At 49.4% G+C, this 16,898-nt stretch overlaps 1 protein-coding gene across 1 annotated transcript in view; it reads right to left on the bottom strand.

The window, feature by feature from the left end:
- The window catches only part of PDLIM4 (PDZ and LIM domain 4), a 50,363-nt gene extending 42,154 nt beyond the window's left edge, over window positions 1-8,209 (bottom strand). The window contains exon 1 of the mRNA XM_082771814.1: window positions 8,205-8,209. The gene's annotated coding sequence lies outside the window, so the exon portion shown is untranslated. The remainder of the gene's footprint in view (window positions 1-8,204) is intronic.
- Between the last annotated feature and the right edge of the window lie 8,689 nt (window positions 8,210-16,898).

The raw sequence follows: 16,898 nt of genomic DNA, 5'->3' as shown, positions 1-16,898 counted from the left end.
TAATAACACCCTATCTCCAACATGTTCCTTCTGCCGAGTGCTGAAACTCTATAGCAAGCTCTAACAAAGACCACGCATTACTCAAAAGAAAGGTCAAATGTTTTCATGAATTCAATCTCATCACTCCATTTGCTGTTTTTTTCCCCCCCCCAATATTTCTCTCTGTGTATGTTTCCAGTGTTTTTCCACCCCGCAGCCTTATCGCCTCCCTGTTTCTTTTTAGAGCATTTCATTCGGGCTCTCCTTTGCCACGGGGGTCACTGTCTGCTTCCTGCCTTTGTTGTCACAGACTGACTGGGCAAACTGTGCATCTCCATCTCCGTGTTCCCTGTTGAACCACCACTCAGCTTTTCCATTTGCCACCCCCTGACATCTCGCAGAGGTCCCGGGAGCCCCAGTAACAACCTCCCAAAAAAGTTTTTGAATATCTGCCCACACGGGAGTGATTTTTGGTGTCCTTACAGCCTGGTGGTTCTCCTCCAGGCCAGGAGGCTCTCCTGCTCTGCAGATCACCTTCTTCTGGACTGGGGCTGCTTCTCCTCAGAGCAGTTGCAGGAGGCTGGAAGTCAGCCACGGGTCCTCTCTAGCTGGAGGCTTTGCACTGGCCCCAGGTATACCAAAAATATTCCATTTTCATACTGTGAAAAAAATACCCAATATTTAGTGCAAATTCAATAAATTACTGCATTTTTCAGAGATCTGCAAAAGGCTTGCTAAGTTCAAGCTTCTTCATTTTTTTTTTGGAGTTTAAGGTAGAATTCAGCCTCTTGATGGATCTTTTTTTGATGTGGGGGCCTATAAATCTCTACATTGGTCACCAGAGCAGGGGAATCCCTCTTGGCTGCATGCAGCTCAGCTTGACAAGTTGCTCAACATTTCTGCATTATTCCTGTAGGCATAGCTTGAGTTTCCAAGCAGCTTTGTGGCTCTTGTGTGGCACCGCTAACTCCCCTAACCCAGCACCATTGCCTTGCAGAATCACCCAAATACTTGTGGGGTCCCCAGTGTGAATGCTGACACATGGAATATCTGTGATTACGTTTTCTGCCTCTCTTTTTCTACCCAGAGTATGTTTCACTGCACAATTAACTATTCAACGAGACTCCATGACCTGGAACAGGGAATGTGCTAGGAATTACACTTTTCACTCATCCGTCCGTCGTGCCCAATTTCCCCGTTAGAAGAGACACCTCTGGAAACGCCAGCGCAGCACCGTGGTGGCGCGGCAGTGATGGAAGGTCTGAGAAGTGACAAGCTGATTATTTGGTGCTCATGCAAATTATTAAACTGCAACGAGTTCAGTAAGGGTTCACTTGGCAGGTCCATTCCTTGCATGGAAAGCTAGCGATAAAAACGTTAACCCAACTTGTGCTCAGTGCTTGTCTCTCACACTCACACGGTCAGGTCCTGGAGGGATCCATGTGATGCTTATTTCCCTCCTGCAGTCTGTCCCCACTGCCTGACCCCTGGTGTCCCCCGAGCCACCCAGGGGCACAGCTGCAAGCCACGGGGGACCTGGAGCAGCGCAGCCAAGTGCCAGAGGGGACTGATGCTGCTGAGCCCTTCCAAGCCCCCCGTGATGCCTCCGTGACCGATCACGAGGGTAAAAAATAAAGGAGATGGTGCAAAGGTGGTGAGTGCAACGGGGCTGAGTCGGGAGCCTCCTCCTCGGCAGCCACACACGTTACATGGAGCTGCACCTCTGCAGGCATCCTCCGCTATATGCTGGGAGGTGCAGCTCCCCACCTTGCTCGTTTAAGTAGCGAGCTCCTATGTGATGAAAAGTTCATTTTAATGTGACATTCATCACGTTCTGAAATACTTCTTGCAGTTTATTTGCCCAGAGGTTCCAGATGAATGACTGCTCTGAAAGAGCTCCTGTTACACTGACGTCTGATGTAGCATGTGTAAAATTCCAAGCTCCGCTTAATTTTATCACCTGAGAATTAGAATGCCTCTGTCATTAAGGTAAGGAAAATATTTTTATAGCTCCCTTTGTTTCAGCTCATGGTATTTACCCTAGGCATGAGATCTTTCTCTTTCAGTGTGGCAGCTGTTGGAAATATTTTAAAATAATGTACCTACATGTTTCGCGGGATGCACTTTTTGGGCCTTAAAAATATCTATATTTCATTTTTAAATGAAGGTGGGAATCCAACAGAGTTCCCTAGCTGTGCAGGGAATGATTAATAATGTCTCCTTAGACCATTTCTGAGCAGTTCAACACAGACACTGGGCATTTAAAAGCAGTGCTGAGCAGCACGCTGGGTGCTCGCCTGTGGGCTGGACGTCCCATCAGTTGCGCTCCCATTTAAAAACAAATCTTGTGCTGGAAATTCAGTTGTTGGGAGTTTTCGTTTGTACGTTCCGACACTGGCTGTTCCTCTCATTATTTGTGATTGGAAACAGTCCCTGGAAATGATGCTGATTACACGAATTCAAAATTCTTGTGGGAGTGAAGACTCCAAGCAAAGTTTCATGGCATTTGTGCAGCTGTGGTTTAATTTGCCCTCCCAGTAGTCAGTGTTTCTCAGAGTATAACCTTTCATGCATTAATCAGCCGTGCTTGACAGTTTCATCTTAATTTCCATCTCCCCTGCCTAAATTAGCACTTTCTGGTGCCTTTCTAACCCTGTGGGACCTTCCCCATATTCATGTACAACAAATTCTTAAGGGTTTTGGTTTATTTCTTTACTTAATAATTAAAAAAATCCGAGCTATCCAAAGAACAACATCCTGTGAAAACATTTAATTTTGAAACTCATTATTTGGATTAAGTCAAGGCAAATCTCAACCCTATGGCAGATTTGACGGCTGGTTTGAAAAGGATTACTTAATTTATAGGCTTTGCAGAATCTCTCAGATCTGAGCTATTATTTTGGCTTTTGAAAGTTCCTTGGCTAGTGCCCAAGTGTTGGAAGCTGTCATTCTGAATTCCGTTTAATTCATTTGTTTGTCTAAATCATTTATAAAAAGTTTATCTCACAGATCTAGGCATCCCACAGAGAAAAAAAAATGAGCTGTGATATAAATCATTAGGGTAATGAAAGAAATCTAGGCAGTCCGGTACAGTCCTTGTTCTGTAACCAGCTGCAGGTGTGGAGGACTGCTGCCTCCAAAGGCTGCCTAGATTTGTAGGTTTTTACAGAGAAAACTGTGTGAGGAGGTGTGCTGTGTGTGGTTGCTGCTGCATCCCAAGGCTTTGTATCTTTGTAGGATTTTACAGAGAAAACTGTGCGAGCAGTTGGGCTGTGTGTGGTTGCTGCTGCCACCGAAGGCTCTCAGACTCTGCAGCACAAGCAGATTCGTGGTAGGGCCCAGGAGATCCTTTTTTCTTTTCAAAATGTGCTCAGGAGATGAAAAACAAGAACACTGACAGATGCAAAACGTGGTTTGCTCTGTCGTCATGACAAATGGTGGTGTGATAACATCTACGTGCCCTTCCAGTCCTTGCTCATCGGGCCGCCAGCCACTTACCAGAGCTTCGTGTGGTTGGGATGAATCCCTGCCTCCAAAGCCGTGCAGACTAAACACGAGATAAGGCCGGCAGATGGGTTTCCCGGCAGGGAGCACCGTGAGGCAGCGACACGGCGATTGTCGGAGCACAGCAGCAGCCTGTCCTCGAGAAAGGGCAGCCCCAAGGAAGGCCGCGAGGAGGACAAGGCGGCTTTTCAGGGCTGATGGGAAGCTCACAGAATGTTCCCTTGTACTTCTCAAAAGCTAAGCACAGTCTTTTTGAATTAAAACTTCGCTGCTTCCCGTTGGTTTTGCTGTAAAATGAATTGGCTCCGTGTTCTCCCCACTCTCGGTCCTGCTCCAGAGCACATGGATGAAGGATGCACATGAGCCAGGCTCCCCTGCCGGCACTGTGCACCCCGTGACTGATGAGCCACAGGTGGGAAAACAACGAGAAACGCTGGCATAACACTGCGAGGAGAAGATGAGATTAGAAGCGATCTGCTTCTTCTGTAAGGCTAATTGTTCCCATTACGGGATTAAACTGACTGATTCCCTGTCAGAAGCAGCGCCGGGAAGAACAAAGTGAAAACCCCACGCGTAACGCGAGCCCGTGCACTGTGCACACTCCAACTTCTGTGTTTTGTTCTTGTGAAATCCTGACAGACGTCAGCTGCTGGGGTGTTCTGCAAACAAACTCAATACGTCTTTATTATCATTATTTCATGTGGTAGAAAGCAAGCAATCGCAACTATTCAGCAGATAGGTTCATGCCTTTCTTCGGGATTTCAGCTTTTATCATCCCAGCTCTGGACCCCATTGATAGTGGTGCTTCCTTTTTTGGGTGTTGTGCCGCTACAGAATGCAGACAACTGGAGAAAATTAAGCTGAATGTTCCCAATTTATGCAGGTCAAGGAAAGTTTGCCTTTTATCGTTCAGAGATAAGTTCAGCAAACTCACTGTTTTTGAAAGGCTGAGTTCCACAGATGCCGTATTTAAGCCTCAGGAATCACAGAGGTTTCTGTAGGTGGATTTCACAGAACCTTTCCAATCCATTCCAGAATATTCCACAGCCTTTTCCTGAGAGGGACAGAGGGGAAAAACAAGCTAAAAAACGGGGTGATGAGCCACACAATCTCCTATCCCCATGCAGCCTGCCAGGATTAACGCAGCCCGGTTCATCAGCTGCTGAGGGTGTGATACCAGGACACGTGCTGTCCCTGTCTGTACCATCACAGAGGCTTTTCCCCTCCCCTCAGGCTCTTCATCGCTTGTAGGGCTTTCACAGAAGTTATCTACAGAGGCACAAGCATCCTCAGGCCTCAGCTGAGCACCACTCACAGGCACAGCACCACTTTTTTGTTGCCTTGTGTGAACTGAAGCAAACATCCACTGGGACTGGGGCATAGCATATTTTTGCAAAAGCAGAGCATATTTGGCGGGGTTTATGCTGGGTATGAGAGGTGTGCTTAACAAGTCAAACTCTCCCCGTTTCCTCACTTCATTGGGTTGCTGGAGGAGGATTTCCAAAGTATCTTTTGAAAAATATTTTGCTTGAACTTTGAGGTGAAACTCTATGAGGTGCTCAGGCTGGACTGAAGGAAAAACATCCATCATTCCCTAGGATTAAATGCAGAAACTCAGTAACAGCAGCACCGACAGCAAATGAAGAAGCTCCCCAGCAGCGTGCACACATGCACATCCGCAGCACGGTCCTGTCAGCAGCGATCACCTCTGTGAGGAATAATGGCCAGAAGCCATGGGCTGGGCTGATCTAGCAGGGGATACAGGAGAAACAGCTGAGGAAATGCTGGTGTGATCCAAAATTCAAGATGTACCGAGGAAAATTCCTAATGACTTTGACAGGCTCAACCCTCATTTTCTGATTACTGTAAAAAAATGAATGGACTAAGCCTTCCTGTCCCTACCAGAGCCTGCAGGCCAAAGTGAAGATGCTTTTGGTGTCCAAATCCCACCATTCATGGGAGTGAGTCTCCTGGGCACCAAATCAGACCAAAAGCAATCAAATAATAAGCAAATAGAATCTGAAAGATTGCCATAACCATTTGAGATTGGTCTTTTGAATTACTGTTTTGTATTGTATTTTTCTCTTAATGTTCCCTATCTCAGTGTTTGTGCACCCAGATTACAAAACGTGTTAGAGCACAAGTCCAGAAACCCTGAATACAGGCCCTAACTTTGCTGAGTGAGCGAAAAAATAGAATTGCCAATATTTGTATTTGAGCACATAAGCACGAATTCATAAATGCCTGCTGGAATGTAACATATCAACCTCCTTAAACAGCCGCATCCTGTTTCTTTTGTTCCCTTTTCTGCTTTTGCAGTGACTGTTGCTACAACACTATCCATCACTGCTCCTTTCATCTGTCAGGCCCCACAGCCGCCCGCCTACGGTGCCGTAGCTGCTCCCTCGGGTCTGGGCTGTGCATTTCCCCTGTTTGCAGTGTCAGGGTGTTGGTGCCCATCCTCTCCAGCTGCAGCTGCGTGGGCGAAGAGGTTATCCCCTTCGGTTCCACAGCACCCTTCCCGTACCTGCTTGGCTGGTTGCATGAATAGGTTTCAGTCAAGCAAGATTAGTTTTAACAGGTTTAGTTGTAGGGCATTGTTACCCGGGGCTGAAATCAGGGTTAGGATGGGCATGGTCTGTGCTGAGACAATGTGGTGGCTCAGTCAGAGGGCAACATACCTCAACATGCCGGCTCAGAGAAGTTCAGACACATCTTTGTCCATTCCCTTCCTCTGGTATCATTAGGTTCTGGTCACATAATTAGGTAACGAATAGGCTACAGGCTCCTAGCACTGAAGACGCTCGTACGATCCCTTCAGAGCATTGCTTTAGGTTCCCTGGCAGAGCACGCCCCTCGAAGGAACTCGTTCTGCACAAATGGTAACTTAATTTTCTCTTTCCCCTCATTCCACGCATGCAGTTACTGAGACTTGGAAAAGCCGAGCCTGAAACAAATGTTTAAAGTATGCTGAAGGATTTGTCATTACTCAGAGAAATGGGTCTGCCATTTAGCAGAGCGCGAGGAAGTGGAGAGCATGTGATGTCTTACTCAGGAACTGCAGCTGCCAGGCCAAAGCTCTGCCTTCGTTTGCATCTGGGCAACTCATTTAGGCTAAGAGGGCTGCGTAGCATGACTGGGAGTAGACTTGCCCTCAGAGTTTAAATAAAATAAAGGATATTTAAGAACCTGCAAGGCCATTAGGATACTGTACAAAACCGTGTCTAGCAGGACTGAAGTCTCAGATTGATGGCCAGTGGCATCAGTAGGAAAACTCCCAGCAGCGACAGGGGGGATGTCATTTTGAGGAGTTTATCCTGGGAGTTTAGTGGGCATTAGGATAACCATCAATTCCACTCAGTGATGAGTTAGATCATGCTGTTTCTTTTTTAACACATGCAGCTCCTCATGTTTCTCAGCCTTGCTCTGCCTTTCCTAGGAAGGTCCTGGCTGTGGAGCAAAGACGTCACGTTCTAAAGAAGCAACAAACACTCTCACAAGTGAAGGAGGGCCAGCATTATGTAATAATGTTTTAAGTATTTGTCTGCTTCAAGCACTATATTACATTATGTTAATTAAGCTATATCCAAACTTTAATTTAGTATTAGGAATATAAACCCAATCTGCTTCTCTGAGGCACTTTAGGGCCTTTTACAAACATTACCTCCAAATTTGTCCTCACCGGCACCCCAGCAATGCATTTAACAAATGAGTAAGGCTGTGGCACCCAGTGGTTAAACAACCAGTTGCAAAACAAACAGGCAGCTCCTGCTGGAGCCCTACCCGGCCTTCTGATCTGCTCTCCTGAGGTTTAAGCCAAAGACGGATGGGTCGGGAAACCCACACAGGACTGCGAGCCCTCGGCTGCCCCATTGTTTGCTCCGAGGGCTGTTTGGACAAAGCACCAGTTAGCAGGAGAAGCCAATGGCTTCGCCAAAATGAAGCTGTTTCATCTTTTAAAGACATCACACAAAATTGCATTTGGTTGCCAAAGAATATGGAATTTTTATGGCTGTTTAGGAATGCAAGGTGAGGTGTTACAAGATCAAACAAATCCTAGCAGTTCTGGGGGCTCATAAAACGGGAAGGGAGGATGAATTGTTCGGACCTTTTAATCCTGACATACCTCTTTGAAGATTTAATATGGTGCGGGCTTTTTGGACGGCTTTAAATCTTAATATTGTTCTAAAGCCTGTAATTTTTTTTCTCAGCACCATGGATGTCAGTCCATGGTTGGTTCGGTTAAGAGCTCTGTCCCTGTGCAGCCGTGGCATCACCCCAGCCTTCCTGCTTTCGGGAAGGACTCGTCAGGCCCAGGTTGTTCCATGCTCTTTAGTTCACCCCAAGAACCTCTCGCTGTTCCACTCAATATCTCAGTCTCAGCACTACATTTAAAACAATCAGGGCTGCAGCCGAGGGAGAGCGAATACAAATACTTGGCACTGGTCGATATTTGCTTTTCTGTTTTCATGGACGCGGAGTCAATTGTGCCGTTTCAGAAGGTCTCAGGAGAACCATGAATAGTTTAAACATGTGTTCAAGGAAGCTTTTTGGTTTATGGATCCCCAGGTATTTTTCTGAGTTGTGCTTTTGGAGAATTTCTGAAATAGGTGTACTATTGTTCTTTTAAGAGACTGAAAAAAAAAAAAATGGACAGAAGGAGTGTTTTAAACCATACTTTGCAAAGAAAGTGGAGTGCTGGGTTCATGGTAGGGGCAGTCTGGGGGGGTCCCACATATCCCCCCCAGTCCAGCCCCACTGCCAGCATCCCCCCAGGTCAGCACGGCCCATCTCTCCACATCTCACAGGCTCATGTCCCATGGACACAGAGGACAGCCTAAACTTTGGGGGGAAAGAGAGCTTCATCAGGCTTCTCGGATGGTGTTACTGAGATGGTTTGATTTACAACAAAGTAAAGAAGCTGCTTTGGGGGTTGGATTCTCCCCGTGTTGCTTTGCTCATATGCAGAAATGTGTGTATGGGTTGTTGGTCTGGGGGTTTGGGTGGGTTTGGGTAGAGGTTTTGTAGATGGCTTTGGGATGTTTCCAGTGGCTGTTGGGCTGAAGGTGGAGAAGCAGCAAAGTGAGGAACTGGGAGTGCTGCGGGATGGGTGCTGCTCTTGCCCCAGCTCCACTCCCCCCCTGCAGATGCTCACCGTGAAGGCCTGATCAGAGAAAGGTTTTACGTTCGCAGTGACTGTGTGCTGGCTAACATCCTAGGGTGGTGCTGCATGTCTGGCTGTGGGATCATGGGCTGTGGCTGTTGTATTGGTCCGTGATCGCTTTCAGAAGTACACTCGTGAGCTTCTGCTGGCTAACACACACCAACGAAATAGCTTGAACAACCACAGCACGTGTGAGGCTGGGCTGGGCCTCTGGAGACCACCAGAGCCCGGCTCTGGCTCCAGGCAGAGCCAGCTTGCTGGTTAGCTCCCATTTCCCAGTCAGATCGGATATGAAGAGCAGAAGGAGCGTTGGGCAGTGCTCCTGAAGTGCCCCAGGAGCCTCCCGATGGTTCATCACCCAAGGCTGGGGTGGAGCTGGTACGGAGTCCAGCAGCAGGGGCTGCCCCGCATCTCTCAGCCATGAGCATCAGCGGCGGTGACTCACTTGGAAATGTTTGCTGGCAGCCTGTCCTCAGTGAGCACATGGCGTTCATCCCACCTTCACACCAAGACCCCACCGTGTGTGCCATGTCCCTGCTGTGGGGCAGGGGTGGGACCCAGCTGACAGCCACAGAGACCTGGGGAAAAAATCCCCACGTGTTTCTGGTCCTGGAAGGGGGCTGACAAAGGAAACGGTGCGAGCCCCTTGGCTGAACTTGGAAAAAAAAAAAAGCAAAAAACATGGACAATGCTGTCAGGAAAATATTCTTCACTGGGTGAGTGAGGCGGCTTATTAGGGCTTGTCTCCGTTTCTGTGATGGTGAAGACAGGATCCGTGAGTAAGAGGCCGCCACGGCCAGTGTCCAGCGGAATATTTACAGCATGCTTAGGGAAGCATACTTTGTCTCTCTTTTTGGACAACTAGTTGAGGTATTTTTAGACACGGACAGGGCTTTCTGCTCTCGAATGATGTAAGGTTCCTGTTAGCTCACCAGATTGGGTCATCCACTGTAAAAAAGCTAAAAAGAGACAGAATTACGTGCTCCGTTGGGTCCGAGCACCAGCTCGGCGGGGCAGGGAGAGGCTTTCTGCTGCTGACTCGCACCCGAGGCGCGGGGCAGGCAGGATGCAGAAGCCCAAACAAACCGCAAACCCCGACGTGGGATTGAGCTGAACTCCTGCTAATTTATCTCCATTTATGGAGCTATTTCATGTCAGACAGAATGCTGTGCTACTTCACGGTTGCTTCATTTGAGACAAAATATGTGATGACCTAAACAAATCCTGAAACCCACAAATTACACCCAGGTGGCAAGTTTATTGTTTGATTTTTTTTTTAAAGCCTTTTTTATATAATTCTCCTAGTGGGCGGCTAATAAGCAAGGCTGGATCCTTGGCTGGTGTCAGTCTGTGCGGTGTCCAAGTCTAATAATCTCCGCTGCTTTATGCCAGCTAACACTTTGCCTCATATATTTTCATGTTCTTATGCTGAGAAAACTCATAACTTTGGTTACAGTGCTGATATTTGCAGAAAAAAAAAAAAAAAAAAAAAAAAAAGGGCTTGACAGAGCTGGAGTGGTTGTTTTAAGTGGTAAAGAAACACTGTAATTGTGTATGGCTGTGTGTTGCGTAACTCCGTTATAAAGGGCTTAAAGGAGTCTTTTTTTTTTTTACATCTCCTGTTTTTTCCTCTCGTAGGCAGACAAATCACCGTCACCTAGATCTCACTATGTGAGAAACTCGAGTAATTTCCTTTGAACGTTCATCTGTGGCTTGTTAGTTTATAAAGAAATCTGGTTCTGTTCCATCGCCCTTCCCTGCCGCTTCCTCCCAGTTCCTGTGCTGTTTGTCACCAGCAAGGTGACAGCCTCCAGCTGTGGCACCCCCTGGGGGAGCACAATCCTGACCTGTGCCTCAGGTGCTCAGCCCTCAGGCATCCCAAATCCATCCTGTGTGGGATTTTTGCAGCTCTGGATGTAGATATCAACCATCCTGAAGTGGTGGGTGAAGGCAGACATGAGCTGTGGGTGACAGGTCATGCCCAGATGCCCCAAATTAGTGTTGGGGTGTAGAAAATGTCGTGTGGTGCCCCAGACTTGGTGGCACCAGTGCAGAACCTGAACCCAGGGCACTGCTGTACACTTGTACTGGGGCTATTGGGGAGTGGTGTGGGCAGGGAGGCGAGAGCCCAAGGGTGATGTACCCCTGCTGAGTGCACCAAGGGGCCCTAAACACACCACATATTGGCTCGGGCCCAGGCCGTGTCAGCCTTTCTGTCAGCACAGCTTTTTGGATCAGGCCAGGACAGGGAATGGATTGCTTGCGATGTTTCCCAGGTATTTGCTTCATAGTCGCTGAAGACAAAATGTAGTTGGTTCCTAATGAAACAGGGATGTTTCTAAGCGAAATGCAGTTCTTGCCTTTGTTTGCTTTCCACAGCAAGGCATTATGTGACATATAAAACCACCCCATTTGTTTTTCATTGCCTGTAAGGAAACTCCCCTACGAGACCACCGTGGAGCAGATATAGCTGAGGAAGCCAGCCCTGCTGCCAGCCCTGTCCCCTGGCCCTGGCCAGGCACCCGGTCCAGCTCCCTCACCACGCCTGATGCTGGGTGCATTTGTGCACACCGCGACTTCAGCACAGGGCACAATGCCCAGCAGCACCGTAGTGTGACACTGTTGTGCCACACAATGGCCTAGTCCTAGTTTCATGGGCATTTTTCATCCGGATACACTCACTGCTCCATCCTGAAGTATGGCTGGAGCAGTAAACGCGTTACCCCTATGGAGTCAGTGAAAGGTGTGTGCTTGTTGGGCAAGATGCTCCGTCTCCTCCATACCAAAGCACACCTTGGTCATAAAACATGGTTGTAAATGAGTGAAATCCCATGGTGGATGTCAGTCTGATGCTGTGGCTGTAGCCCCTCAGTGTAAGGAGATGTTTTTGTGGCAGTCACTGCTGTTTCTGCAGCATCATCCACCTGAGGGCCCATCCGTGGGGCTGCTCGTGTGCTGCGCCAGGGCTTCATCTCCTTTGGTGTCTGGAAGTCACGTTAGGAGCACCTGCTTCTCTTCACGGGCGATAACTCACACACAGTCCTATATTTCTTTTGCATTTAATGAAGTAATTACTCCCCGAAGGACTCGGTACCAAATTCCTGTGCTGTTAAAGATGTGCCAATGTTCTCTTCGCAGATCTTTGGTTCCCACCAAAGTTAGTGGAAAGATGTCTTTTGACTTGCTGTGGCTGGGCTGGGGCCCTCAATTGAGTTCACTTCAGGATAACCTGGAGGAAACCTGTTGTCTTCTCAATGTGGAGGAAATCATATATTCCACTCACTGTGATTTTGCCAAGGAAAAAAATATAGCTTTAGGTTTTCTGCTTTTGTGCTCTAGGACCAGGTGTTTGCAGAGAGCTTTGCTGTGACCAGTGCATGTAGGATGATTTCCACCTTTGGTGTAATAATGGTATTAATAACTGTGTTACCAGAGCAAATAATTTGATCCCATTAAGAAAATATGTTCCCACCACTCTTAGTGTATCTGGGATTCTTTAGATGAACTCAGCTGATCTTGTTTAATTTGAGCTGGATTACTGAATACACAATTGGGATTGAGTTCAGGGCAGCAGTAATGCCCTGCAGAACCTGGGTTTCTAATTATTTCAGCTAAATGTTTCGTTAGAGTGAATAGAGTGAATGGATCTTCTGCTTGGACGTGCCAGATCCTCCTTACACAGTGCCCAGCAGAGCAGAACACGAAGCTGCTGAAATCCAACGCAGATCTGCAATTAGCGCCGTGGGTAATCTCTCATGAATGCGAGATTCTTCTGGATGCTCTCCCTGCGATCAGTTTATAAACCAGCTAATTTTTAAATCAGCTTGCTAGCAAGCAGAGCTGAGGTTTTTGGATTAGGGGCACCTAAGGAACACCGCCTGCCCCGTGCTGAGCACCAGCAGGGTGCACACACAAAGCCACCAGCACAGCCCCGGCGCCTCCGACCCCACCATGATCCAGGGAAAAGTCTCTGGCTTCCTCCAGGGAACACCTGGAGATCCTTGGGCAGGGGCAGCGTCTCGGGCTGTTGCTTCTGCTCAGGGCATAAAAACCTCCCTTGAAACAGCCCCTTTGTTTCGGAGCCTGCCCCAGAATAAAGCCTGGCATTCTGCATTATTGGCTCACTTGGACTCTCCACAGAGGCGCTGTGTTTCACAGAAGTTTCTAAAGAAATTACAGTCTATTTTTATTTTTTATTTTTTAAATAGGCTCTGAGGTTCATAAAGATTTGTTCTTTTTTTTACTCCTTGAGCCCAACCTGCAATTTCTTACCCTTTTTCTGTGTGACCACAGCCAACAAGGCCATTACAACCCTTGGCCTGCAGCTTTCTGTGAGTCAGTGTCTGCTTTTACAGCAGAGCACGAGCTGAAGTTCCCGGCGGGGCTGTTTACAACGAATCAAGTTTATTAATTGCCGAAGATACGCTTTGGGTTTACATCACTTCATTGTTATTGGGCTGTGCTCATCCTGGCTAAACACGCTTCATTTTCACCTGCTGCCCTCTCCTTCCCTTCCAGCTGTCCGGGCCCGGGAGCCCACATTGCTGTGCCCCAGCATGAAAATTCCAGCATCTGAGCCAGAAAACCCAAATTCCTGTCAGGGCAAGGCCTTCACAGGGGCTGCAGCTGGGAGCTGAGAGCATCTCCAAGAGGCTGGAGGCAGCAGCACCAGTGCACAGAGCAATTTCCCACTGCCCTTCACCGCATCCCAAAGCTGCTGCTGGAGTCGGACCCATGTAGCTGCTGGTGCTGGTGTCTGCAGAGCTTTGCCAGCTCCCATCAGCTGAGTTTCTGGCCCCACGTGCTGATTGCCTCATTGCTAATCGTGTATTTTGGGAAATCAGTGGTGGTGCCTAAATGGGGATTTTTACTGGCAAAAGCCAGCACTGGGTTCCCGAGCGTTTCCGTTTTGCTTGGGTGCTGAGAGCAGGGAGCTGAGCTGGGGCAGGTCACAGCCCTCTGCCCTGCTTCTCCCCGCCTCATCTTCCAAATGCTTCTCATTAATAAATTATGAAGGCAGAATTGCTCCCCCTCTGTGCGGATCACTGCAAAATTTGGAGCCCAGGAGCTGTATTTCTGGTCTCGAGGTGGACCTCTGCTCTGAGCAGATGTGAGGAGGGGCCAGAAGCTCCTCTGATAATTTAGCATGATAATGGTGTTAGCAGGGACCACATTGGGAACTTGGTTGTGAATGAAACTAATTGCCCTGCCAGAGCATTGCCACGAATGCTTTAAACCCAATGAAAACGGATTGGCCTGGAATGAAACCAGTCATTGTATTAAAATGACCATAACATCTTGTGCGCATTTATTGCCAAGTATGCTGGCTTTTGGTTTATTTGACAAAATACGGCCTCAGCTGCTCTCTGCAGTTTGGCACCGTGTCAGGAGACTATGGAAAACAGGGATTTCTATCCCACAGGTTTTTGGAAAGGAGGTGAAAAAAGGAAAAGAAAGGCAACCTGGGGTGATTTTTACAGTAATGTCTTAATTATGCAAGCAAGGAATTTGATGGATTTTGTGTGGGTTTTATTTCCTGACGATGAGGGGATTTTTTCTGGCGGAGGGTTCTCCTACAGCCTCTGCACTATTCCTCCCTTTGCCCTTTGAATTACCCCGGCCGTGGACAGCAGATGTCCGTGCATGCATTCGGAGGAGGGAGGTGTAAAGGAAAAGTGACTCATCCAGTGCACAACCCTCAGGAAAAAAAGTGTGCTGGGTGGAAAGAGGTGTTAGCAGAGCTTAAACGCAGCCACTCGCTGCCTTCTCACAGGGCTGACTTGGGATTTAGCACCGTGCCAGCCAGCTGCCTTCGGATGGGCTTTAAGGACTAAGGAGCTCGGGCACGCTGGGGGTGATTTATCTGGCCCTGGGCTGTCGACGTCTGCGTGGAGGTCACCGAGGACAGCCCGTCCCCAGCGGCAGCGAGGAACTGGAAGCTCCTGCAGCCCTTATCAAAGGGCAACGCAGCAGGCGCTGCCCTGGCCTCTGCAGAGGGCAGCCGGCCTCCTTGTCAGAGCTGCAGCGGGTGCAAAGCCAGGAGAGGCTGAGATCTCATTAGAGGGAAGGATTAGACGCTGTTGAAATGGAGAAATGCCTGAAATAAGCAAGGTCCAGCTCGATGGGGACATGAATAAAGCAGGTAGGGCACCCTGAGCCATCCAGGACGCACAGCAGGGGTGAGCTTCTCGGGGGCTGGCAGAGGAGCCCCGCTGGGGCTGGGGCTGCTCCCACTGGGGCAGCATTTACTTCATGAAATAAATGACCTTTGGCAGCCTTTCCCTGAAAAATTTCACTTATTTTGCACGCTGTGCAAGATCTCACGGCTTCCGTGGCTTGTAGCCGAAGCTCTGTATCCTGATTTCCTCTGTATCCGAATTTCCACTGATTTCGGTGCTCACCGCCGAGCTGCTCCGATGCCTGGTGGGCAGGCTGGGCGGCCTTTTGGTACCAACACGAGGAGCATCACGGGCTCTGCCTGGCTGCCTCAGCTCGGAGTCAGGCCATTCCCACCACCACGTCAGGTTTCCCCGAGGCTGAGCCGCTAATTTGCTGCTCCGATTGCTCCAGCGCTCCCAGCAGCGCTGCCTGCCCGCGTGCTTGGAGCCCCTCGGTGGCCACGTGGCTCCGTTCCCGGGGAAGAGGGGAAATTGCATGATCGTATGGAAAATACCAATAATGGTGTTGAGTTTTGTTGCCGTGGGAACGGGAGCTCGGAGCAGAAATACGGCACATCAAACGGCGGAAGGCTGCGTGTTGCGTAGGATGCCGAGAGCCCCAGCCTTGAACAGTGACATAGCAAAAGGATGAGACACGAACGGCCACGGGCTGCTCTGAGGGCTCGTCTTCCACTTCTTCTGACCTTTAACTATAAATTGTCCCTCTTACAACCATCTCATAATAAAATCTTGCATTGTATGTGATTTTTCTTGTAAATGGGACAATGTATTCCCTCCTTCCTCTCTTCTTGTGACTTCAGCGAGCAATGAAAGGCTCTATTCACCTTCAGCCCACATAAATATCTGCTGTTAACATGCAACTGCACGAGCCCTTCTCTAGCCTGCAGCCAGATGTTGGATGTAGCGGCTTTCACTCTTTCAGCCTTACCCTTAGGCTGCTTTTATCCGTCAGTGAGACTCCAAGAGGAGCCGAGCACCTCTGTGGTTAGCGAGCACATCTGCAGCTCTCCCAGCGCCAGCCCACGGGGTTGCAGGATGGACAAACTGCCCCCGACGTGTCCCGCAGGCAGCACGGCCCTGCTGAGCCTTGGTGCAGGTGCTAACGAAGCAGGGCTGGTTCCCAGGCTGCCGGCAGAGCACAGCTCAGCATCACACACCTCTCCCACCCCGCTTGGTCTGTCCCCAAAGTTCTTCCCAGCGGCATCTGCTGGGATCCACCCCGCGCGATGTGTAGCTGGAGCGGTGTAATTAGAACCAAACTGAGGACTTCGGCTTCACGTTAAGGTCACGGCACGGAGCCAGCTCCCAGCATTTCTCTGCTGGGATTTTTCCACCTGCACAAACAAAAGGCAGGTGAGTGCGAGGCGCTGATGCTCCGATCTGGTCGCTGCTCCAGTTGCAGGAGTCAGGGCTCAGAAAATACCCGGTGAGAAGGGGGCTCCCGGCAGGCCCTGTGCTGAACCCCCAGACACTGCTGAACCCCCAGACACTGCTGCTTCTTCACAGCCGCGGGGGATTTGGTCCTGTGCTGGCACAGGACGCGCACATCTGTGAGGCATCACCCAGCCGCACAGCCAAACATCACATCGATGGAGGGGGAGGAACAGAGAGCTGGAGCTAACGCTGAGGAAGGATTTTCACGAGGCAGGGTGGGGCAGTGACACCACGGAGCCCTGGGCTTTGTGAGGGAGTCCCATGGTGGTGGCACAGAGCAAGGCCCGGCCTCCTGACTCATCCTCATCCTCAGGGCCATGGCTGGGCCACCGGGACCCCCCTGGGGCTGCCACACCAGCGAGCATCACAGCTCCTGGCCACCTTCCACAGCCGCTTCAGAAATGCTTTTAGAAGTCTTTTGGGGAGGGTGTGTTAAAGATGCTGTGCTGCAGGAGGAACCGGGCCAGCTGACAGGGGTGTCTGCGCAGGGCTGGCTGCGTTCCTACTGTGTTTTTAACACGTGGATCGCCTCTCTGCTCATTCCAGGGAGGTGTTACATTTCTCTTTTCCTTTCTCTCTTTCAGGGAGGGTTTCAACCCAGCTCCCCTGCCCCTGCCTGCTGCAGGTTACGCCTGCTT

This window comes from Aythya marila (assembly GCF_965140915.1).
Source record: "Aythya marila genome assembly, chromosome: 14".
Lineage (NCBI taxonomy): Eukaryota > Metazoa > Chordata > Aves > Anseriformes > Anatidae > Aythya > Aythya marila.
Note: the sequence above shows the minus strand (reverse complement) of the source record. Positions and strands in the feature narration are given on the sequence as shown.